The 25,784-nt window shown below is 42.3% G+C and overlaps 1 protein-coding gene and 1 long non-coding RNA gene across 8 annotated transcripts in view; one reads left to right on the top strand and one right to left on the bottom strand.

Moving 5' to 3' along the window:
- Positions 1-10,894: 10,894 nt before the first annotated feature.
- Positions 10,895-12,774, bottom strand: LOC128075373 (uncharacterized). Its single transcript, XR_008203804.1, has 2 exons — positions 12,650-12,774; positions 10,895-11,373 (listed from the first exon to the last, which is right to left on the bottom strand). It is a non-coding gene; the product is annotated as an uncharacterized LOC128075373 (long non-coding RNA).
- A 79-nt stretch (positions 12,775-12,853) lies between these two features.
- Positions 12,854-25,784, top strand: part of HERC1 (HECT and RLD domain containing E3 ubiquitin protein ligase family member 1) — a 93,986-nt gene continuing 81,055 nt past the window's right edge. For all 7 annotated transcript variants that reach the window (XM_052672014.1, XM_052672011.1, XM_052672013.1 and 4 more), the window contains exon 1: positions 12,854-12,995. The gene's annotated coding sequence lies outside the window, so the exon portion shown is untranslated. The remainder of the gene's footprint in view (positions 12,996-25,784) is intronic.

The following is a 25,784-nucleotide window of genomic DNA, read 5'->3' as shown; positions in this document are numbered from 1 at the left end:
CACTCTGAAATATGAATATTTTCCATCATTTGTGTTTCATTCCAGGCTGCATTATTATGTGCTGTAAGACAGACATCCCATCTCGTAGAAATGGTTTGCTTCTTCCTTGCAGTCCAGGTTTAACTCTGTCAGTATTTTTCAGTAGTCACTAAGGTAGCATGTGTTTCATCATGATCTTCCTTCTTTTTCTATACTGTGGCCTAACAGAACAGTTTCTCAGTGCTGCTAAGCTGTGCCTATTGAACCCTTCTCAAATTTTACAGTACGTTATGTCCTTTTTTTTTTCTACTTACCTGTGTTGCATATTCATGAAAAAAAAAAAAATTATCAATGCATTTTCCTAATGTTGACCATTGCATCCACATCTGGTGCTGCTGTATTTCCTCTTGCTGTATTTTTGTCTTACAGTGCTGGCACATCTATCCTGTTGTGTCCTTGGTGGTGTATTTGTTTTACTGGGCATCTGTTTATCTTTACTAGTGACCATGAAGGTTTGTATTTATTTTTGGAGCACGTTCACTATCCCCTAAATCCTAGTGTTCCTTTCCCCAGATCAAAGCTTATTGGGTCAACTTCTGTCTTTTTACTTTTCTTTTCTTACCTGCTTGGAATCCATCCTTCTGTAGGCATTTGTGGTGGCGGGAAAAAGAAAGAACAAACAAGGTTGTACATTCAATTCCAGCCGTGCTACCTGTTTATCCACTGTTCTTATAGCAATGTGATATTTTATAGTTAGCTACAAGTACTGGTCTGGATATATTTTTCTACCTACGCAAAGTGTTTGTCTAATCCTGCATTTTGAATAAATATGCATTTGAAAGCAAGCAGGTATATCTATGGGCCTCAGGTCAGTGGCTATAACTGTTTAACACTTGTTTTTGTGGCACTTCTGATTTCCAGCTGCTGAGCAGACAGTTGTCGCACATTGTGTATGAGAGCAATAGTTTTTGCTTCTGGTGGCTGTCAACAGCCAAATTGAAGTCAGTGGAATTGCAAATACAGAATAAGCTAAATAAGATTTCCACAAGCTGACTAATATTCTTTCATATATGCCTTGATCTCAGCATCCCACCTCAGATCACAGAGCAGGACTAGAGAAGATGGCCGGTATGCCGCATGTCTGGATGTACAGCTCTGTGACAGCAGACTGCGAACTTATGGGGTTCTTCAGCTGGAAGAGATAAATGACCTAGTGAATTTGGACTTTCACTCAAAAAAACGCTCCTTTTGAAACGTTTCTCTTGGTGCTTCTTTCCCCCTTTCAGTATTTCCTTTTTTTGTCACTGGCTGGTTATTTAAATGGTGGAGGACGAATACCATCAATCAGTACTCCACTGTTGTCTTTGATTTATCTGCTTTGCACTAGGCACTTCTCAGTAATAATTTCCGTGATGGCTTATTTGCAATATGAACAGGGCTCTACCTTAAAAATGAAGGTGTATCTTTAATAAAACGAAGCAATTTAATGTTGGAAGCTTTTATAAGGAGCACAAGCAAAACTACTGACTTGCAACATATTCTGAACAAATTAAATTGCGCTGTCAGCTACTTCGTTTGGAAGGAATAAAGGAAAAGGTAATTTTGAGTATTATCCACATTACTGAGCAGGTTGGCTGTAGCTGGAAGCCATAGATTCTCCCATGCTCTTTGCCTGAGTTATTTTTCTTTTTCCTCTTCTGTTGTCTGTAGTTGACAACACGAGTTATGAGAGGCGTATGAGAAGCTAGGTCAAAATCAGCGTCTCCTGCTGCTAAACTGGGAGAGTTTTCATAATAATAAGTACTGTGCTGATTAGTTCTAAAAACAACAACAACAAAAAACCTGCCCTATCTAATTATAGCACCAAAAGTTCTACATTTGGGGTAGCTCATTAGGACAGGAGACAACATGCTATGGTCACTGATTAACAGTGAAGGATATTAGACAGTATTATTTATCTTTCTGAAGAGCTCATTTATATCTTGGGCAGTTGGTCAGCAATGGATCTTCTTTAAAAGTCCAGGAGTTAATGTCTCTGATAACATTCCCTTACTGAAGCTGGGAGAGTGCTACATAGTACAAAGTGGATTCTCAGGTATTTTGGGAAATCTGGTACTTCAATAATGTCAAACTAATCCAGCCCATGGGAATTACAGACTGTTCTTTGTTTGGCATTGAATAATTGAGAATTCATGTGGTTTGCCTAACGTTCGTTTAAGCTGTTTTAGGAAAAGGGATATGAAAAACGAGTTAAAAAAAGCAAGGTATCCAGAGAACTAAAAGAAGAGAAGCTTTTGATGACTGTCTTTTTGGACTGGGAGCAGTGTGGTGTTGTGTGTGTACCTCAAAGTAATGGTAGTCAGCGCTCTCCAGTAGGTGGCAGAGATCACAACTCTTGTTGAGTTTGGTGCCAACGATTGTCTTGTGGTACAATTTCAGATTTGTTCTCGTGTTTGGGATTTGGGGAATGTTTTTGTTATTTGTAATAACTTCTCTTAAGTCACTGATCAAAACTGCAGTTCCAACCTGCTCCTAGTCTGAATATAAATGGTACAACGTCTGGTACTGATGTCATACCAATTTCCTCGAGGGGGAGGGCTTGAAAATACTGAACCATTCCTACAGGTTATACAGCTGAAGGGGAACTTTAGAATACTATTTCGAACTGTTGGAACGTTGTAGGAGCTGCTGCTTGAAGACTGGCATTTATTTCCTAGGGAAATGTCACATTACAAAACAGTATACTGAAAGTTCCTTCAACCTGTTTTCCTAGAAGAGTTCTGTTTTTCACTGAGTTCCTTGTATTTTAATTGTATTTCAAATAATTTTACAGCACCTGTTTGTTTTTTTTTCATCTTTTTCCTTGTGGAATCTGTACATTCCTTCACTTTTATTATATTTTATAGCAACATTTAAAACCAAACATTGTACAAAATTAAGATCCTCTCCTACCTGTGTTCAGTTTACGTTGAATCAGACATTCCAACACAGCTGCATTCTTCAGATGGAAGCTGTTGGCCATCTGTACGCTGTTTCAGCTGTTGGTGAGATCTGGTGGAAGGGGACTGGCTCTGGAAATGAAACTGCCGTTGTGATTTTAAGATGCTGAATCCCATCGGTGCTGTCTCTGAGATGAAGTAGGGAAACCTGAGAGTGCCTCCAGAAATAAGCAGCTTGTTTCTGTGAATCGACAGAAAAAGTGACACAAGAAATAGTTCCTGCTGGACTTTACATACTGTTCAGAAATGTGACTCTGAAACCTGCCTGGAAGCGAGTGAAGTGGGTAAGGTTGGAGGCAAGTGAGCCAGTGTGCACCTTGCCCATAAAATGGCACACAGGCATGTATGGCCAGGCATTCATGTGGGCTGTGTGGGAAGGCTGGGCCCACTGGCTGCCCGGTGCTGTACTGGCTGTACTGGTGCAGTGCCTGTGGGTGGGCACTGCGTTGTGCTGCGCCTTGCCCCATTCAGTGATGGGATGGCACCTTCAGGAGCTGTGTCCCAGCCAGCAGCATCCAGCAGCTATTTAAGACTTTTGAGGAGCTAAACAACTCCTACTGTTTGGTGAGGGAAAGAAATAGGCAGTTTGAGGGAATTAAAAATAACACCAAGAAAAACCTGTTTGGTAATCAGCTGAATGCTGGTGGCAGGGAGGTGAGGAGGAGGATCGCGTGGAGCACAGCCAGCCGCGTGCCCCTTAGTGCATTTGGGCATGGGGATTAGTTATACCAAACCCTTTCTAGAAAAGCTGGGAGAAAATGTCTCAACCATCAAATAGACTGCCTACAGGAATTTGGCACTGCATTTGTTGCCTTTTCTCCTCTTCCTCATTGCTATTTTCTGCTCTCTTATGGACTGGCAGGCCACCTCTCCTTTCCAGTCATATGTTTCAGGAAGTGCTGTTCATCATTGCATGTACTGCAGTTCAGCAGCCCTAGCTAACTGGACAGAATACATCTTTCAGTGCACGTATTCTTTTTTTTTCAAGGCATATCCACAGAAAATTGGCTTTTTCTGTCCTAAACCTATCGATATGTGCCATCCAAGTGTGCATTTGTTGTTCAACTGTAGCACACAGAAGACCAGAAATCCTTTACTAAAATAAATGGATAGGAGCTCTTCATCTCATTTTTGAGGAGCAATAGACAGGTTCCCAGCTCGGTTCCAAACCTTTCTCAGCTGGATGATTGTTCAGTTAATTCTTTAGTTCGCATGATCAAGACAAATTAGAAGGAGCTGCAAGTAGGTATGTAATTGATTTCAGAAGACCAAAGGGAGAGGTGTGTTGTTTTTTGTTGTGTGTGGTTTTTTGTTCTTTTTTTTCCTTCCATGCTTAAATAAACTAAGTGAACGACTCAGGTGAGCTCAGATTGGACATTTGGAAAAATTTCTTCTCTGAAAGAGTGGTCAGGCACTGTAATGGGTTGCCTGGGGCAGTGCTGAAGTCACTGTCCCTGGAGGTGTTCAAGAAACATTTGGATGTGGTACTAAGGGACATGGTTTGGTGGGGAAATGCTGGTGGGAGGATGATTGGGGTTGGTCCGGAAAATCTTGGAGGTCTTTTCCAACCTTGGTGATTCTATGCTGCTACGCATAGCATAGGTTGTACACGATAAGGTTTGTGTTGATTTCAGATTGTTGCTTCTCCGATTCTGGTGCTTGGGTTCTTGGTGTTTTTAATTTCTGAGGGGCAGGGGGTACAGGAGTGCTGTAAGGAAATGTGGTTATCAGGACAGCAGTGTGCCTTTAGCCAATAGCACCAGAACAGATGATGGAAAGAAGTGCCTCTTCATTAATGTAAATTGCATCAATCCTAGTCATTTAACAGCATACTTAGGTTATGATAGGCAAGGTTACCCGCACACCCACATTGATCTCTTCCTGAGTTGTTAATTGGCTGAGCTATTTATTAGGATTTTACAGTAAAAGTGTTTTGGCTCATCTGTTTTCTGGATGACAGCCATGGCAAGGAAGAAAATGTCTGCACATTGCTCAGTGATTGAAGGTAAAGCCCAGGGCTTCACAGCACATAGAAATTCAGGCACGTGGGAAGCACCTCTGAGCTCTTAGGTTAAATTTGGTACAGAGTTATAAAGTCAGGAGTTAATGCAGGCTCAGGAGTAGCCTTGGAAAAGTTTTCATCTTTCTGTGTCTCACTTTTTCGTTCCCTGAACTGAAGATACTGGCAGTGTTCCATGTGAAAGATTTCTCCTTACTGCTCCTTTTGAAGGTGACCTTTAAGTTTCCGTATCAGTTTCTGTGAGCAGGAACTTTATTTGCCCAGCAGCAGTGTGATCTGGCAGTGGTAGCAGCCCAGGAAGTGCTGTGGAACAGAAACAAAAACTGTGCTTGAACTTCTTTAGTACGAGAGTGGTGAGGTGCTGGAACAGCTGCCCAGAGAGGCTGTGATGCCCCGTCCATCCCCGGAGGTGTTCAAGACTGGGTTGGATGGGGCCCTGGGCAGCCTGGGCTGGTATGAAATGGGGAGGTTGGTGGCCCTGCATGTGGCAGGGGGTTGGAGGTTCATGATCCTTGAGGTCCCTTCCAACCCTGGCCATTCTCTGATTCTGTGATTCTTCACCTATCCTTCTGGACTGGCCAGTATAAGCAAGAATTTTCTTGGGAGAGTACAGGATTGAGTACCATGCTGCAACATGGCCTATGCTAAATATACTGTGATAAGATGAATCTCTTTGCACCTTTTTCCCCATCAGTGGGAAAGATGCTTCCTGCTGGAAAACATTTTGACATCTCAAAGTGAAGGTGGGGAGGGTATTGTTTGTGGTGCTTCCTGGGGAAAGAAAAAGGAAAGCAAGAACAATGGAATGGAAGGAAATACGAGAACAAAGGGAAGAGAAAAGCTGCTTTTAGCCTTACACAGTGGCCATTGATTCCTGAAAGCAGAAGGATAATAATTCCTCATTGTGCAGCTTCCAGACAACAGTTAGAACAGAATATTTACTTTCTCTTAGAGACTGGAAGAATACAAATGAATTGAGAAGACTGACAGAAGCCAAAGGAGGGTCAGGAAATAATTTATTCTTTTTTATTCTAATTCCATAGAGACTAGGGAAGTAGCTTAGGCAAAGTGGAAAACAAATGGAGCATAAGTGAGGAAGTGACTTGGCTGTTAGAGTTCTGAAAATTGATGTACACGGATATAAATGAATTGCTTTTGTAATTTGAGTTCAAAAAGGGGTTTCTGGGTTGAAAGATATAAATAGAGTAATATTTTGGGGAAATGCTTTTTTGGGGAATGACCTCCCAGTGAAAAATGGGATGCCATAATTTTTAATGCTGCTAACCAGTGTATTGGAGTATGCTGTACACATGTGTTACAGTAACTTCTGGGCCTTCATGTTCCATGTGGTGTGGTTACCTGGGTCTTGGCAAAATGGTGATGTTTGAACATTGCTACTTGTAGGGGCAGCTTTACTGCTCTTACGATGAGTTTTCAGCAATGAATAACAGCAATCACAAGTATAGGGAAATGCTTATTTTCCTGGGCTTAATGATAATATTTATTAAAAACAATGTTCTGATAAAATGTTCTTATAAAACTAAATGACCTCTTGCTGAAAGAAATAATCGCAGCACTTTGCATGAAAGAATTACGATGAAACATAAAAATGTGCATTTGTTGTTGTTGTTTTCGATGTCGAGGCCAGTTTCATGTGATGCAATTCTCTGTAAATATTAGCTTTATGAAATGCTGTGGCTATTCCTTTTCTGAACAGCAGTGAGTTTACTGTGCATTAAGTTAATGTGTACAGGCACACATCTCTTGCGTACTACAGCTGGCAATCTTCCCGTTATCCCCCCCAGTGTCCAGCCAAGGCTAACGAGCCTGTTTGCTTCAGTTGCTCCAGGGCCACGGTAGCTGGATAACCTCTCTGGGCTTTGAATGCAAAGGGACAGCTAGGCTCAGTCTACATCCACGTGACACCAGACTTTGGTGGTGACTTAGAGCTCGGGTTTGCATCTTTCCTGATTTTTATCTGGAGATGTCCTTGCTTTGCTCACAGAGTAGGGGGGAAAAAAAAAGGCAATTTTAAGAAGTACTGTTATCTTTCGTAACAGTATTGCTAAAGGGATATGAAGTTGAGGCACAGCTACGGTGTTGTGCAACAGTGGCTCTTAACAGTGGAGAACCAAATCTCGCTCCTAAGGCCTCAAAGATGTGAACTGATAAGAGTGCAGCTGGGGAGAGACAATCCTACGAGTGGTACTTTGACTCCTTCTGGTGTCTTTATGCATAGGATTACAAGCACAAAGCATTTAAGGTACATTCTGGCTGTGCGCTGAATGCTGTCATGTTGAGCTTATTATTAAAACTTCAAATTAGTAATTTAAATGCATACACTCAAAGTGCTATGTATCCATGCATACATTAGCTTGGAATTAGTGCTGTGTGTGAATTTTAATATTGTTCAGTTGTTCAGATATAGTTGTTTTATTTTCCCTTTTACATCCTCATTCTTCATCTTCCAGTGCAAACTCCTGTTTCCTGTGTGTTTTTCCCATTTGTTCTCTGACTTGATCATTTTGGCCCAAGGCACAGAACAGTGTCTTCACAGAAACTGACTTTTAACAATGTGAAAAAGTTACCAGCCAAATAAAAAAGGAAGAAATGGTGATGGACAGATCGTAAACGTGAGTTACTTCAGAGTGGCTCCTACTCTGAATTTCAGTGTGTTGAGATCCCTAGGGGAACAAGGGAAGTGAGGCAGCCAGCTGCGTTCTCAAGCTCTGAGTAGTTCTGACAGTGTGGCAGTGATGGGTTTGTAGTGCAGCAAGGGCCAGCTGGCCGTGTGGATGTGGCTGTAGATTACTTTCTGATAAATAGCAGTTAGCATGGCTCTGCTTGGTAGGAACAGGAAGTGCCATGAGGAAGAACTGACACTCCAAAATGTGAGTCAGAAAATGAAATTACTGAGTGACACAGATGCATATATATCAGTGCCTCCGCTCCTGGCATGCCTGCACAGGCAAGATGTTCTCATAACAGCTTCCTTCATATACCTTGGATGCACAGTAAAAGAGCAAGTGTTGTGATGAGTAACGTACAGAATACATGGGTGTCTGGTATTTTCAGTTTAGCAGTCAGATTTTCTGTACGTTTCAGAGAGGGATGTAGGCTGGCTTCAGGTGTGTTTTTTAATGGTTCAACTGCTTCTTGCACACCTGAACAGTGGCTGACACCCTCCTTCATTTGTCTTCCATCAGTAAACTTGACCCTCTAAAATATGTTTCTCTTGCCTTGTGTGAATTGTGAATTCATTGGACAAGACATGTCTGTGAATGAGCCCTTACAGAGAAGTGATTGTGTCATGACCTTTCTTTATTGAGACAAGTATATAATAAGACTCTTTTCATGTATTTCTGAACAATAAGAGCAGCATTTATTCCAACAAATCCGGGTCCTGGTTTGGTTATGTAATTGCAGAAGCAAATCACTGTGATTTCAGTAATGCTTTCAGCTGACAAAATTCTACCCACATGGACCGAATTGCAAGATGGGGTCACAAGCAGTTTGGTATCTTCTGTCTAATCAAGGAGCATATGTTCAGCCTCTTACACAGTTCAGGCGCTCTCCTTCCTTTCCTCTTTAAACCAGTTGCTTCAGTGCTACCGCTGAACAATCCAGTATCTGTTCTTCTAATTGTTGGCCCATTTCTATATAAAATGATTTCTGAGTCACATCCAAAAACATATAGACTCCTTTCATTGCCATGACAACAGCAAGACATGCCAGCGTTAGCAATGTCTGCTAGAAAAAAGTCAGTAAAAGCAAAACACAGTTAACGGAGAGATTTCAGATACAAATCTATTTTTATGCAACAGTCCATAGTTAACCTTGTATTGTGAAGAAGTGGTTAAGAGCAAGCTCTGTATAAATAGTTTGCTGTAATGAGTCCTAGACATTGCATTACAAAAAATAAACAAAAACAAAAAACAGATGACAGTGTTCATAGCCATGGTGTCATGTCTGCATGGGAAGAGAAAATAAGGAATTAAATGTGGTTGCTAAACAAAGGACAATTAGTTTTAGAAAAAATAATAGATGTGATAGTGTACATAGTTCTCTCACGATCATACTGTTCTCATTATTGTCTGGGAAGAAATTACATTTGATGGGATTACGAAATGATGCATTTAAGATTTATTTTAAAATAAATAATGTAATAATAGGAAATCACAGGTAGAAAAAACAGGTCTTGTGGGCCTGAGAACAAGAAGACGTCCAAACAAAGCTGGGAAGGAAGAAAGCCAGGAGACTTAGACTTGAGAGGCCTCCAGTTACCTGAAGAGAGCTTCCATTTTATCAACTGTGGTAGAACAGCTTGTAGGGCAGTATGTACAGTTTCCTGTCCCTAGAAACCTGCGTGATCTTAAGGGTTTTCTCACAGTCTCCTTCTATTCTTTGAAGCCAAGATCAAGCTTGTCTTGGAAATGGAAATTGAGCATGAATATCCTGTATTCAGGAGAACTAAATGTTGAATCCTAGAAATCCAAAGGTTTCAAAGACTTAATCTGCTTAATCTTGCTGAAAGGGAGAGGACAAATGTTGTTTCCCAGTGAGGAGCTGTGATTCCATTCTTCTTGGTCTCTATCTCAAGTTCTCCCATAAGGGAATCTTACCAGCTTTTCCCTTATTTTTTCCCTTCACATCTGAAGCTGCAGATGACTGCAGGGCTAATCTTCCTTCTGATGTGTCCTAAAGAGTTTCAGGAACCTTTTCAATTTCCTGAGGAAATTGAAAATAGAAATATAGAAATGCTATATAATCTCAGTTGAGGTAGCAGATATCTAGTGGCAACCATAGGCAAAGCCAGGGAGAACATTGAGCTTGTTACCCTTATTTTATATCCTTATTTTTAGACTATGGATCCTGTTGGCTTCAGCTGGGTTCTCATGAATTTTGAAAATGCCTGCCTGCTTACTGCAGGATGAGGAGGCCTAATCAACCTCCTTGTACCATTTGCCATCCTGGGATTTCTGTGGGTCAGAGAAGTCTGAGTGCCAGCTGGCTGGAAGTGCAGGCAGTATCTCAGGCGGTGTTTCAGTGGGTGGGTGCTAAAAGAGCCCTCCTCAATTCCCAGAGAAACTGTGTAAGTCACTTCTAACTGCTGTTTGAGGCTTTTAAAATATTTTAATCATTTCACAGTGTCACTGTGCTTACTGCTGTTGCTTTTAAATTGGGTATTAAAACTTTTTGGCAGGTGGGGAGTGGGCAGTGAGGAAGTTGCATGCAGCCCTCCTTAAAGGTGAGGCAATGCTTACAATCCTAAAGAACATAACTTAAATCCAAGGTGGTACTTGATCAGCCTGCCCATCTGTTTCTCTCTCTAGCCATAGATTATAACATATTTGTGATTTTGTATATTCACCAGCCTGAGTTGCACAGAAAAATAAAGCTTAGAAGTCTGCAGAGGTTTGTAGACTTTTCAGCACGTAGTCTGCATCACAGAACACTTTAAATGATGGCAGGATTTACCTGAGTAGGGGAAATGCACCGAAATTTTAAGACATGCTCAACTTGTTGAATGAGTGAGTCATGTGGAAAAAGAGGGAGCGTTTTTACCAAAATAGACAGATTTTCCTAGATAATGCTTCTAGCAGAGGAACATCATGAATTGTTGTCAAGTGTTATTCTGAGTTTGAGCCAGCCTAGGAGGTCCCAGATGTGAAAACTCTTCACAGGCACATCATGTCTACTGTAGGTATTTCCAAGCTCTATACTGATGTATTTGAACAGAGTTCTGCTAGCGCTCAGCTCTTGGGAAACACCTGGTCATGTGGGGAGAAAATGCCATTAAAAAGTCAAGATGTCCTTGTCAGTGTGAAGTGAAATATCAAATACCATCACTGAAGAATTCGGAATAAGAAAATGTTGACTGGAAATAAACCACATCTTTTAAAGCAGTGAAACATGCTAGTTTATTTTAGTTTGAATGATGGCGTTGCTTTCAATGTTATTTTAATAGTTGCTATCTTAGTAAAACTAGCTTTATATGAAATTGCAGTGGTCCTTGGGACATAGCACTACAGAGGATGAAACCTTTGTCAATGTTAAACTGGAAATCCTTCATTTTTGTTGCTCCTCTTACTCCTCCCCTCTTTATTTGGCAGTGTGCTTTCTAAGCAACAATGATCACAAACAATACAGCAAATAGTTTTTCAAGGCATTTTAGAGAATTAGATACTTAGAATGCTTTCAGAGTAATCCTACACACTTAAATACATTCCGAAATGATAGGAAGATCAATTTGGAACACATTGCTGTTAATTTGCTCCCTTGGTTCTCTTGCGTTCTCAGCACTTCAGGTCCCAACCTGGAGACTGGCTGCATCATGCCTCCACTGTAACTTTGTAGATTCCAACAAGGCTGAGCCTGTAGAAAAAGAGACACATTTGCATATAGCCAAATTTCAAGACAACAGTCCTAAGCTCTCAATATTGTGAGATGGTTGAAGAGTTCTGTGAGAACTTAACAAATGAACCAAAAGCCAACAAAAAGCTCATGACATATGCACGATTTGAAAATATTTTACACGTCTGCAAACCTAAGAAGCAACCTGAGTTCTGTACAGCACTTGGCTGATGATAGAGCCTGCAAGCCATAAAAACCTGCAGTTAATGATAAGGTTTGCGTCCATGCTGTGGTTCGTGTAAGCATGTGGGCGTGGGGCATGTTAGCATGTTGAAGAGTGCTGCTTAGTGTCTGCTGTCCTTCCACTTCTGTTGTGCAGAATGGCAGGTCTGCGTAGAGGTAGCTAAAGGACATTGCTGAGTGTGATGTATTTTGATGTATCTGATGAACTTATTTCTCACAAAGCATCCATATTTTAAATGTTTAAAGCGTGTTTTAAAATTTTCTGAGTTTACCCTGCTTCTGGTGATGTTTGCTTGCAAAAGTGGGCTTATCAGTTAGAAAATGCTGATTCATAGCAGAGACTGGCTATGGTTTTAACAGAAGATTAGCCAGAATGCTCACAGCTATAAAACTTAAGAAACTGCAGACTTCCTGAACAAAAATAGATTTTTCTCTACCAATTCTCAGTGGAGTGATACTGCACAGATAAGTTGCTAACAGAGGTGTTTTTTGTGAGTTGTTTTTTTGTAGCTTGGGTGGTTCAGACTGTATTTCCAAAGCAAGACATTTGCTTGCAGCTTTCTGCTGCAAATAATTATGAATCCTTAAGAAGCTTTTAAGGGGGAACAAAATAGGGGAACAACAGTCCACGAGCGTAATGTGTCAGCACATGCCTAGGGAAGAAAACTCAACAGCAAGCACGTAGCAGTGTTTCCTCTAATAATCTCTGGCATTCGTGAGACGGCATTTCTGTGTTTCTGGTAGTTTGTGGTGGACTTCTTACTTTTCTTTTGATCTCACGTGAACTTCTGTGCAGCAGCGTCTTGTAGCAGTGTTTGAAAGCTTAATTATGTGTGTGAAGAAATGACTGCTCTCGCTTGTTTGGAGTTTGACACCTACTGACTCCAGTTCCATTTGAGGACCTCTGACTCTCCGTCTGGAAGAACCGGCACACGATTGTCCCCTAACCCATCTCTGAGCTCTTGCAAGCTCCCACGCTCTGCCTGCCTTAGGCTCCTGTGCCCGCACAGATGAACTGCTCCTCGTACAGAAGTTTCTCCATCGCTTCTCTTACCAGCTTTTCACCCCGCAGTGACACTCGCTCGGTACCGCGGCCGCCCCCCGGCGCCGCCCGCCGCGCCCTCAGCTTTTCCCGCTCGGGGTCGCGCCGTCAGCAGGTGCCGAGCGGGCGGCGGGGAGCGGCCCTGCGCGCGGGGGCGGGGAGCGGCCGGCGTCTCGCGAGAGCCGCGCGCGGGCCCCGCGAGATCTCGGCGCCGCCTTCCCCCTCCCCGCCCGCGTCATGTTTTCTCTTTGACAAGCCGCTGCCGCAGAAAGGACGCGGCTCCCCGCGGGGGCTCGTCGCACTCCCCCGCCCCGCGGAAGACCCGGACCGCGCTCTGCCGCCTCCCCGCCGCTGCCCGGTGAGCGTTCGGCCGCGGGGCGCTGAGGGCGGGCGGCCCCGAGGGAGCGCGGCGCGGGGGGAGGGGGCTTCTCTCTTCAGCGCCGCTCCGCACCGGAACGCGCCGCCTCGCGGGGTGCGGCCGGGGGCGGCCGTCGCCTCAGCGAGCCCCGGAGCCGTCGCGGGGAGCTCGGGGGGATGGAGGAGCTCGGGGTATCGAGGAGGCCGCGGCTCCGAGGGCTGGGCGGGGATGGGCGGCAGGTGGGGCCGGGCGGGTGGCACCGCACCGCGATGGGGAGCGATGGGGACCTCCGTACATCGTGGGAAGGGGCCGGCAGGGCTCTCGCGCCCTTTCGGACCGCTCTGGGCGCACAAAACCGCCTTCTGCTTTCACCGAGCTCCGTCCGGCCCCGCCGGCGCGGTTGCGGCGCGGGCTGCGCTCCTCCCCGCGGCGTTACGGCCATCCGCGGCTGCGGAGCTGCCGAAATTCTGGAGCGGCCTTCGGAGAGCCGCGCGTGGCCGCAGCTGTGCCGCATCTCCTGAGCGCACCGCCGGTCCGTCCTCGCCCCGTGCCGTACGTGCTGGCTCCTATTGGCAGCGCTGAAAAATCGCTCGTGTCCGACGGCTGACATATTTTGCAGTCTAACGCGGCGTGCTGACGGTTTTGTTTTTAAAACTGTATGCTTTGATTCGCTTGCAGTTGTTCAGCTGTTTTCTTTGCGGCGGCTCTCCGTGTTTGTCAGGGGCAAAACCCCTTTGTTCATCTCTCCTTTGCAGGGTATGTGCATTCGTTGCCTCGGTGAACGCATCTTTGTGTTGCTTCAGAGCTGTGTGTCACATCTCTGCTGCTTGGTTTTTCATAGGCTTCTTCCTTTGCAGTAGCTGGGATTATTTGATGTATGTACACACGGTGTACTGATGTTGATCAAGTTGGTAGCCTAGCTAAGTGTTCTGTTACTTTATAACAAAACCCAAAGCTCTAAGTTTATACGTCCTGAATTAACGCTGCTCTTTGGAGGTGCCATAGAAACCACTTCTTTTTCATTGCTTAGGAATGTGGGACTGCAGAGGATGTGGATCTCAGGATTGAGTCTCACATAATTATGGGAAAAATACAGTAGGCGTTTACTCTGGAAAGGTAGGCTGTAAACCTGGTCAGACTCTTAGTGCTTCCCAGTATCTGAAGAGGAATCTGTTGATTTAGTGTGGAAGATTAAAAGCTGTACTATGTTAAAATGCCATGGGACAGATGAAGGGCATGGCCAGTCTGTACTGTTACACATAGTAGTTGTCTTTCCTTTAGAATGAAGCATCAAGGCTCCTTCTCTCCAACTATAAACAAACCTGTGCCTGGTTGAGACTTCCTTCTCTGCTCATATGTGATACGTTTAAACAAGAACGTATATCTTGTTCATTGCCTTAATATTAAGGGTTACCATGTTTCTTTGCAGTTACTGAGAGGCCTGTCTAGTTGTTAATGAAGAATAATGGGGATATAAAGTCTTTTGGCTTACTTTTGGTGGACAGTTGGTTTCTTTAAATTTCGTTTAGTCCTTGGCTGAACAATAGCTCACTGGTGAAAGCTTTTCCTTCTCTTATTCCATAACTGAAATAAATGGATATAAGTTAATTAGGAAGGGCTTTTAAGTGGCCTTAAAAAGTCATTTCAGATGGGTAATTGGTTTTAAAAAAAAATCAACAGTGCAGTCATGGCTTGCATGGTTTAAAGTGTCAGTGATAGCTGGAGTGGTGTTACAGATGATGGGATGAACTCTATGTGAAATTAGTCATAATACATGGGGTGCTAAAATTAAAGGAATATACATTTGAATACTTTTTTTAGGGTTCACTTTCAGTATCCTTCTTTTTCTTGCAGTTTCTCATGTAGCTTTTATGAGATTGTGGGGTAGAAGAATGCTTTTATGCTCTTTAAATGCTCTTTACTTAAAAGGGGTGGAGGTGTAAGGATCGTATGGATTTCCAGAAGAACTTGGTAGAGCACATTTGAGTTGTGATCACAGGTTGTTATGAAGCCATTATCCGCTCAATAAAACAGAAACAGACCTCATTCAGATACTGTAGTGATGCTCAGTCTTGTGTTTATTTGACTCGATATCTTCACAAATATGTTTTGGTTGCATACAGGGTGTATTTGTATCTTGCTGGTTTAACTTCCTGTTGCCGGAGTAATCGTACAAACACAAGCAACACATTTGCTTTCTGGTGATTATTTCTCAGAAGGGCTCAAACCCTGATATTGCTGGCAGGTTTTGTTCTCTTCTGTCTTCACAGTGGTGACATTCATCATAAAATATTCAAATGCAGGAGGTGTTTTCTCCTTCAAAACATCTAAACCTCATAAAATGAAACTCCTTTCCAAGGGCAGCTGAAGAAGCTGCAGATGCTTATTTTGCGGCACAGTAACTTCACGGTCACCCATGTAATTTCCAAGGAGAAAAAAGAGCCTGGAACCCAGGCTGTGGAATTTGCCAGCTAACAGCAAGTGTAATTGTAGCCTGGGAACTGGCCAGGTATATTCTCTGGCCTTGACTGCCTGTTGAGATTGACCTGATGACAACAAGCTGATTGGGACTGCATTCGGGTGGCTAAAGCAATTGTGTTCTCTGCTGGGAGCTGGAATTAATTTGCTGCGTAGAGAACAGCCTGCAGTTAGAGTCTTCATTACTGGTGATAACTTAAATTATATATATATACATATATTTTCTCTTGCTTTCAGTGTGGTTTAATGTGGAGATGTTATCCTCAAACATTTCCCTACAAATGCACAAATTTATATAGCACAACTTTATTTTTGAGTACTAGTTGTACTCTGAGTCAAGAAATGGAAATACTAATGCAAAGAATAACTTACTTGTTTGCATTTAAGTTCCAGTCTCGCTTTTGAGTACATTTTCTTGCTCTTTAATATTGAAGTAAATGGGTTCCATTGTACTTAGGTTGCTCTGAAAGCTGTGCCTTTTATTTATTTTCATGGGAAATATGGGAACTACAACAAAGAGCTCAATAACACTATTAGATGATTTCAATTTAAAGTACTGCAGACAGTGTAGAACTGAAATAAATGTGTTTATGCTGTTTTGGTTTTTAATCTAAGTGATTAGATTGAGACGATTGATGGAAGGGCCAGAGCACCTCTCCCATGAAGAAGGCCGGCTCACTCAGCCTTTGTTTAGCTTGGAGAAGAGAAAGCTCTGGGGGGACCTCATTGTGGCTTCCAATCCTTGAAGGAAGCTTACATGCAGAAGGGAACTGACTTTTTGCATGGTCTGGTATTGGTAGGACGAAGGCTTGGAACTAAAAGAGGGAGAGTTCAGGTTAGATGTTAGTTTCCAATTCATTACTCAGAGGGTGGTGAGGCAGTGGCATAGGCTGCCCCATCCCTGGAGGCATTCAAGTCCAGGTTAGATGGGGCCCTGCTCTGGTGGGTGTCAGCCCTGTCTGTGACAAGGAGTTGGAGCTCAGGATCCAACCTGGATCTTTAAGGTCCCTTCCAAACTAAGCCATTTTATGATCGTACTTTGGCTGGGCACTAGAATAGGCTCTGTGGGGCAGTGGTCATTGCTGGAGTATAAGGAGCTTTTGGATAACACTCTCAGACATAAGGTTTGAATTTTGGATGGGCCTGTGGGGAGCCAAGAGTTGGACTTCATCATCTTTATGGGCTCCTCCCAACTCAGGGTATTCTGTGATCAGCCGTGCAGTTTGTCAGTGATGAATAAGAGCCTGCATGTCACACTTAAAAATCTGCGTCAGCAGAGATGACCCACTGTCAGCAACCACTGCTGAAAGGGATCACCCAGGTGTCACTTGCTCACATCCACTGTTTGGTCTCTATAAGTACTCAGCACGTGTGGATGAATGTCAATGGATGCAATTTTTTCCCCATGGAGGAATTCAATTCCACCCCTTTGTTTCACCTGCTCTTCCATGTCAGACAGCATTTTGTCACAGTTCCCCTCTCACATGGCAACAAAATGGAGTAGAATGCTGGGCAGAAGAGTCAACCTTTACTGCCACACCACCAGTGTAACAAAATAGGAGACATCACTTTTTGAGCAGTCCTCATGTTAAAAAATACAATAACAAGATATAGTTCATTGTTTTCCACGGATAAAAATTAATCACAAACTTGATAAGGGGTTGATCAAATAATTCAGGTCGTAAGCAACCTGTGGGGATCATACAGTCTGCCTCTGTGCCTTAGATCAGGGACAAGTTATAAGGGGTCTGTAGAGGGTTTTCTCTATTCCTTGAATGCTTCCAAGGGTGGAGCGTCCGCAGCTTCTGTGGGCAGCCTGTTACAGTGCCTCACCACCTTCTCAGAAAGGAATGTCTTCCTTGTGTCTAATCTAAACCTCTCTCTTTTACTTTACTCCTTGTTTTATTGCATACAGGCAATGGTGTTTTGCTCACACCAAAATTACTGTAATCCGGTGTATGAAAGAATACTTCTAAAATGGTCTTCTTGGCCAGTATATTTAGTCTGATTTCACTGTTAATGACAGGTAGGAGGTGAATGGGAATCTACACAGTCATGGGAACAAAAGGAGAAAATGGTAAGCTAGAAAATGCTGACACTGCAGACAAATTACTACATAGGAATAGAGAAGTGAAACTAAACACGCAATAAATGCCCTGAGGTAGGAAAAAAAAGAAAGGTAGAGATGGTAGATAATAGGAGATGGGCAGTAGAACAAGGCAAAAAAAAAACAAACAAAAGTGTCTTACAAATCTGGAGCAGCAATACAGCAAGGACCTAAAGACCTAAATGAGAAAGAGCAAGTATGGGTAGTCATTGAAGCAAATTGTTCTTCGTTCATTTACACAAATCTGTCAGCATGACAGTGAAGTAACACAGACATGAATAGAGGTGGTGGATGTCTCTCTGCTGCTCACAGCATCCGCTGTTTTTCCTCCTTTCTTATGGTCACTTCATGCTCGAAAGTTGGAAACCAAATTACTGATATTGTAATTCAGGTTACTTCTGCAACAAACCTGTCCTGTCCAAACAGTGAAGCAGAGGTGGCTCCATGATGTGTAACAGCTAAGCTGTGCTGAGGTTCTGGTGGTATTTTTTCAGCTTTAGTCTTTCCTCCTAGGAGATTTTCAGTTGTTCTAAGGCCAATTACTCCTTTACCGTCAGGCCTGCTATTGAAACCAATATAATCCTGTGCTTTTAGCTGGTCAGTCCAAATAACATCTGTGAGACAAATGGAAAGAGGACAAACTTAAAGATAAGTGTATGAGAAATTAAAGCTATGTGCTTTTCCCCTTCTTTATAAATAAAATCTAATCAACGGGGTCCTTGAATGCAAGTCTTACTAAATCCCTGGATGCTGTAAATGCACTAATGCAGAAGGGAGAGAAAAAAATGTTGTTAATATTTGGCAGAGATGCTTATAGAAATCAGTTTATTTCATCAGAGACATAGCAGTATATTAAAACAAAGGTGAGAAAGTAACAGAGAATCCATAGAATCATCAAAAGTGGTTAGTAAAAAAGAAGAGCTGAGAAGCAGACATCTCCATTCATGTCTAGAATACAGTGCAGTGGTTGGAGGAAGAGAGGACTGGGAAAGTGCTGAAGACCATGGTGAGATGTTACAGCTGCCACTCTTCCAATCGTGGCTCTTCCAAGCAAAAGGAAGATTTCATGTGTCAGCCTGCCAGACCGCTCCCAAGAAACTTGAGGTGAATTATTTTTCCAGCTTCTGCCTACATCTCCTTCATAACGAAGAATTTTCTGGTAAAGTGTTCTTACAACCTCTTAACCTAAAGCAAAAAGCAAATAATATTTTATTTCTTTTGCAGACCCTGAAAAGAGGGACACTTGTTGCACTGACAGTTGTATCACAGCATAACTGATACTCCTTGAGGAGAAATTTCCTAGATAGTTCATTTTGCTGAAGTCTGACTCCACGTCTGTGTGCCTTGCATGCTCTCCCCAAAAAACCGACGACCCCAAAACAATAATAATAACAACAACAGTAACAACAACAACATTTCAAAGTTACAAATGAAGATTCGTTTCACCATAGGAACTATGGCTGGGCTGGATGGGGCTTTAGGCAGCTGGTCCAAACAGAGGTGTCCCTGCCTGCAGCAAACACTGGAACTAGATAATCTTTAAGGAGCCTTCCAACCCAAACCATTCTGTGGTTCTGAAATACTGAGCAAATAGCTAGGCATCACTGTGTTCTGTTAGCGTTAGCTTTAAGTGTCGCTGTTTGCCCTGGCCATGAGCAATGTGGAGGATATTCTAAATGTGGTGTTATTTGTAGGTTTTACATTGTTGGCCTATGGGAAGACTTGGGTGAACTCTGTCCTTATGGTGTTTTGAGGGATCTGCAGGTTATTCATGAAGTGTCTCTGGCTGTTGTCTGCTTAATGGTATGTAAGAAAGCGCTGGTCCTCATCCTGGAGCTGTGTAATGCCACTGATTCATGCTTCTGACTGTTTCAGTGGTTTGAGAGAATCCAGGTGTGGTGGTCCACGAAGTGAAACAGCTCTGAAATGCTCCTAGGGGGTAACTCAGCATCCCTGGTAATAGTGATAGTTGTAGTTATGGCCTGGTAAGCAGAAGTCTTCAGAAGTTCCTGCAGCTGTCTGCAGACACCACCAGATGAAATTGGCCTGTGTTAACATCACTGCTGCCCCCTGAATTGGTGGATTGGGAAATATCTAATAGCTGTATTGGTTTATAATTTCAAAAAGCACATTGCATTATTGATGGTTTTTTGTCTAGGTTGTTTCAGAACTGGAAAAACTGGGAGCTTCAAGGGAAGGTCAGCACTCGTTAGGATTTGTAAGAGTTGTGTTGATTTAGTTAAATTCATGCTGCTTTTTGAATGCAAGTGCACACACGTCTGGGAGTGATTCCTGCTTGAAGTTGTACGTTCAGTTCATTTCTGAAGGTAGGATTTTAATTAATGTTGTGTATACATTTCTAAGTAAACCTTGTAAGAAAAGGTTATGTAAGTGTTGTTTGGAGCACTGCTATCTGCTGCTAAATCAGATGGGATTAAAGCAATAACATACAAATACTGCATGTAAATCACTCTGAAAGTAATGCCTCCTTTGTATTTCCATGGGACCGACAGCAGACACGAAGAATTGTTCGATACAGCAAATTCTCAACTGCAGTACATCATTATGTCCATATGAACAGTCATATAGGAGTAGAGGAAGTAGGAGGAGGGAAGTTGGTGGCAGTGGTTAGAGGTATGCACTGCTTCTGCTGACACTACACGGGAGAAATAACCACATTGTTTGATGTCTCATAGTCTTGATGGAATATTGAACTGATAATTAAAAACACTTAGATAACGACTTGGGTTTTGTGGTAAGAATGTTATGTTTATTTCAGTTAATGGAATGGTTTATAGGGATTCTAAGTGCTCGTGCTACAAACTAATCTGCTCCAAGTTTGAAGGGATTCCACTTCTGTGGTGGAGTTGTATTGTCATCACAGTGAGGCAGGAAATAGAAGCATGTTGTATATATTTTTTTTCAGTCATATTTAGAAGAATTAATATATTCCAGACCTGTAATCAGGTGTGTACACAGAACTTCTGCCTTCTCAATGTTATTTCTACAATAACATTGGAGAAAAGGTGTTTTTTAACAACACATAAATCTCTTACCATTGGATAGTCAGTCTGCCAGGGAATGACCTGAGTTACTCTCCTGATGAGCTGGTAGAATTACCTGATTATTTTGATTGTGAAATCCTTCCTGAGCTTTGTGTAGAGCATCACAACAGCTTGATTTTTCCAGGCCATCCGCAGGAATTATTTCTCACTGTTACAAACACAGGTTGCACTTCTCTTACCAGCATGGAAAATGGTGGTACGCCCTGGCTGCCATCTGTTTAAGTACTGAATGTTCTAATCCTTCTCAGAAACCACCCAGATGTCACAGTGCTCAAAGGACCTGTAGCACAGCTTCCTCTAGGAGCTCTCACATTGAAAACAGGGAATGAAATTGTGAACTGGAGAAAGATTGAGTCAGTGAACACGTGCTGCAGAGCGCCGTCCTTCAGATAGATACAGCTCTGCTTACCTGTTAAAGCTCTGCTTTTTTTTGTGCTCAGTTTAGAAATAACTTTCCCTGTCCACTGGGAAGGGCACTGTGTTGTTACAGCAAGGCAGTAAAGAGCTCAGGCATGTGGGTGTCATGGCCACTTCTTTGCACGTCCTTTAGTTTTGATATTTGCTGCCTTTGATTCAACTGCGCAGACTTCCAGCTTCTTGTCTTACAAGCTTTTGTAATTAGGCTCCCATAAAATTAAGTTAAATGTTGTCAGCATCTTACAGAGGTTGCTGAAATTGCTAATTGCAGAAAGGGGAGCGAGCACTTCTGAAACTTGTGATCTTCAGGAGGTTTGAAACCTTCCAGGTACAGGTGGGCTTTCAAGAGCTTTTCGGACAATCAAGGCTCTCAGCTGCTTCTGAGCTGTTGTGAGAGTCCGAGCACTTCGTTTCTGCCAGAGTAACTGTGCTTTGTTCCTACTGCAGTCAGCCTGAGTTCACAACAGATAGTTGGTAATATTTGAGCGCATCGAATTCAGGCCGTGCTGGTATCTCCTGTGTGCCTGCTGCTGTCAGCGGCTTCAGAAGATGTCTTTTCTTTGTACTGAATGAAGATGCTGCATCTTAATTTATACATACTAATTCTCAGACTGTGGTTGGTCGGGTGGCACTTAGTCTTTCCAGAATGTAGAGGTTTGTAGTTTGTAGTTAAATTTTTTTTCATTACCCTTCTAATGCATCTTTTCACTTCTCCACTCTGTTTGCTATGGGGTATTATGACTTGCTCCTTCATAAACACTGAAATAATTTCCTAGTTGAGCTTATCTTGCAGTTGCTGGGGGGTAGGCTGTTGAAACTGGTTTTGATTGCTTTATATGTAATGCATTATTTATGCAGAAAATGAATAATAATACATTTTGCTTAGTAGACACTGCAAAAAGAAACCTAATTAGCTGAAGTAGAGTTTGGATAGAATGTTGAATTTCTTTCTCCTGTTCAAAAGGTGCTCAAATCCTTTTATGAGTGCTAAAATCATTTTCTCTGCAGCAGCACTGCACTAAGATAGGAGTCTTGTATTTCTCTGGCTAACATGCCATGATTTTCCTGAGCAGAAGAATATGGTATTTTGCACATCTTCAAGCAAGAAGCTTTTCTTTTTTGCATGCATTCATAATAGTAGGAGTTTGTGATGGCGACCAGATCTTTAAACCTGCCTTCAGTTGTATGTCTTACTGTGAGGTACTTGTGGAAATGAGGTTGACCTTACAAGCCTTAATGTTTCTGGTATTTTTGATTGGCCAAGAAAAATTTGCAGAAGCTCTTAAAATCTGATTGGAATTTTGAAGGATCTACAACAAAAATATTTGGGCTCTGATTTGTGTTTGAATGCAGGCTTGCAAAAGTGCAGTCAGGTGTGCTTACTGGGACGTCTTACTACTAGGAAATGATAAGAGAAAGGTAATGGAGGGATAGACTTCGAGCTATAGAAACCATTGAAGCTTGTGCCTGTGTTAGCTGAAGAGCCATTCTGCAGGTTTGGAAATCTCTATGGCCTGTGACAAGCGATATGTAAAGACAGTGTCCAACTGTATGCCCATGGCTCACCGTGTGCATTTGACTACGCTTCATGTAAGGGTAGTATTGCTCTTTATCCCTGTCTTACGGTGCCTGTTTGTTTGGTCCTTGCACACAGGGAGAGGAAAGCACTGAGCTGTGCGGTGACAATTGAGCGTGAAGCATACGCAGACATCAGTCACTGTGTTTGAAGGTGTGGTTCCATTTCTGAGTTGGCTGTGTATAATTTCAGTTTTCCTTTTAGTGGTCTGGACGCCAGTTTATACCTTCTTTTGGATATCTGTAGGCTTCTGTTGTGATGAAAATTCATGATAGAGTACCAGTAGCTACTTGCATTTGGCAGTGAGGTTGAAGCACTGTGTTGGAGATCATAATTGAAGAAGAAAATCAAAACCCCTATAATTAATTGCTCCATGCATGTGGGTGGTTCCTATCCATTAGTAAGCTGAACGTGCTTGCCACGGAGTGGAAAAGCTGATGGGCTCTTTGCTTCTTACACCAGCCAGATCTTGCCTGCCACTTATTTATGCTCGTTTGTAAAACTTTATTTGAAAATGAAAAACAAAACACAGCAAAAACCCACCACACTTCTTGCTTCAGCTCTCATCTCTTCTTGCAGGAAATTGATCGTATCCTTGGAGATGCCTAGAGCTCCTTACCTTGCTTTTCCTCCCTGAAAAAGGAGCTAAGTGTAATCACTTTGTGTTGCTTCTGTCCCATCTCCACCTTTCCTTAGTTTAACACATTAATCTTTCTCTTGGAAACACAACACTTTCTTAGTAATCTTTTTAGAATCTGAATGCTGTAAGGGAGCTTCCTGCTGACTTGTATTAGCTAGGATGAACTTGCTCAGCTGTGTGGAGGCAGTTCTTTGATGACAAATTCAAGTGTCCCCTATAATTTCCGAGTTGAAATGGAAAACTGAATCTGCAGAAATTCCTTTGGAGAAGTTGTGTATGTGCTCTGTCCGAGGGCCTTTCAGCTTTGCCCTTCAGCCCCATAGTGAATTAGTGTCATCCTCCCCACCCCATTTCTGTATTGAAATAAAGGGATATTTACTGAGTTGTTTTTGCAAATTCCCAAGTCCTTTGACTGTGTTGAAGTTGATATTGTCTATTATTAAAGAGTTTTAGGTTTTCTTTTCCTTTAGTAAGTAGTTCTTTGTATTTGTGGTTGATCAAAGCTGTCCCACTTACCTCAGAGTGAGAAGACGTAAGACCTGCTTGGTTTCCAGAAGCTGTAATAAAAACCTGAAAAAGAGATTTTTAGAGATCTGACAGTCCTTACAGCCAGCCAAATACTTTTATGAAAGCTTTTAATTATTTGTGGGGTTTTTTTTCTCTCATTCTGGTAATTCAGGAGGTAGTGGTACTTTTGCTACAAAATTTACTCTTTTGTCTCATTTTAACTTCTTTTTTTTGGTATGGCACTTTATGCAGACAAGTACTCAAAATCAGATTTGACATCCTATCCCCTGTAGTGTATTTCATTTGGTTGTTGACTTGGCATTTTGAAGCAGTTGCTCCACTTTGGAAAGAATGAGGTGTTATATAGCGGTTCCTTATGCTTCAGAAGAATGTACATGGGATGCTTATAGAGTGCACTATAAATTCTGGAAAACAATACCAACAAAACCAAACATGTTTTTATGTCTGTAGCAAAATGCCTGTTGTGTTTGATCTGCTGGTGAATGTTCCCTCTGGGTACTGTTCATACCTGGGGCGGTCGGTGGCATGGGGGTGTATATCTAAAATAAGCTGGGATTCTCATTACAAAGTCGAGTTTCACTTTCTGAGTGTTTAAATTGCCGCAGTGATGAGGAGAAGAAACAAACTGTATTTATGGCTTATCACTTTGCAGTGCATTTCCGTTCAGTTTATGCACATGTCCACATCTGGTGCCTTTTTTTCATTTCTTACTGCAGATGGAAGAATGGTCCTTATTTCTTTAGGAAATGCGGTCTGTGCTCTTAGTGATAGGAAATGTATTCTTTATAGAAAGCAAATTTGTTGAAACTTTTGTTGTTCTTAATGATTGCCTGCAACAAGCCTTTCGCATTTTAACCTATGTGAATTATTAGTTAATTAGGGATGCTTAGATCACAAAAATGAACGCATCAGAGATGGCTGATTGCAGGCTGAATTAATTCCTGTGTAAGGAAAACAGACCCTTCAGTGACACTGGTATTTCCAATTCAGCTCTCTAGGTGGCTAACATGTCATTTTCTTTTCTTCCCAGAAATGCGATGCCTTTCTTTTATATTTTAGCTCAGAAGGGAAGATCTTAGATTTATTATTAGCACTTATTCTGTCTTGCTGTCAAACACGTGCAGGCTCATGGCTTTGTGCTTGTTTTTTTCCTAGATGGAGCACTGTGTAAAAGAGACAATTTTACTCAAATTTTACTAAACTCAATTACCATGTTAGTAAACAGATTAACAAAAATATGTGGGAAAAGGAGAGATTACATTAATTATAAACTTTCATTCTCTGAGTTCTTGGTGGTGTGGAAATGTATGCCAGCCATTTAATTTCATAATTTCATAATATTCAAAGTTCCTATTAACTTGATTTGAGTTTGAAATGCTGCCTTTTATCTTGCTTTTATGCTTACTAATTATTGCAAGTGGTCAAAGCTTCATCCTAAGTGTAAAATTTGAGTGGTAGTAGCATGTGGCAGTTCCTATATTTGGTTTTAGTTAATGCCTTGTTTATATAGAATCAAAGAATGGCTTAAGTTTAAAGGGACCTTAGAGATCATCTTCCAATCCTTCTGGCAATCCAGTCCATCAGGTTGCCCAAAGCCCATCCACCTTGAACACCTCCAGGACTGGGGCATCCACAGCTTCCTTGGGAGCCTGTGCCAGTTCCTCATCACCCTCTGAGTTTTGCTTTCTGATGATGACTAATCTGATTTTCATTGCTGATGACTAATCTGAATCTACCCTCTTTTGGTTTGAAGCTGTTATCCCTTGTTCTGTCACTACAACTTCCCAGCTCTCCCGTAGGCCTCTGCAGGCACTGGCAGGCCACTCAGGTCCCCCAGAGCTTTCTCTTCTCCCGGCTGAACAGCCCCAGCTCCCTCAGCCTCTTATCTCAGGAGAAGTTCTCCAGCCCTCTCACATCCTCATGGCCCCTTGAGCACCGTCCAACAATTCCATGTCCTTGTGCTGGGGGGCTCAGTGCT

This window comes from Tympanuchus pallidicinctus, unplaced genomic scaffold (genome assembly GCF_026119805.1).
Source record: "Tympanuchus pallidicinctus isolate F22 unplaced genomic scaffold, pur_lepc_1.0 scaffold12, whole genome shotgun sequence".
NCBI lineage: Eukaryota > Metazoa > Chordata > Aves > Galliformes > Phasianidae > Tympanuchus > Tympanuchus pallidicinctus.
Note: the sequence above shows the minus strand (reverse complement) of the source record. Positions and strands in the feature narration are given on the sequence as shown.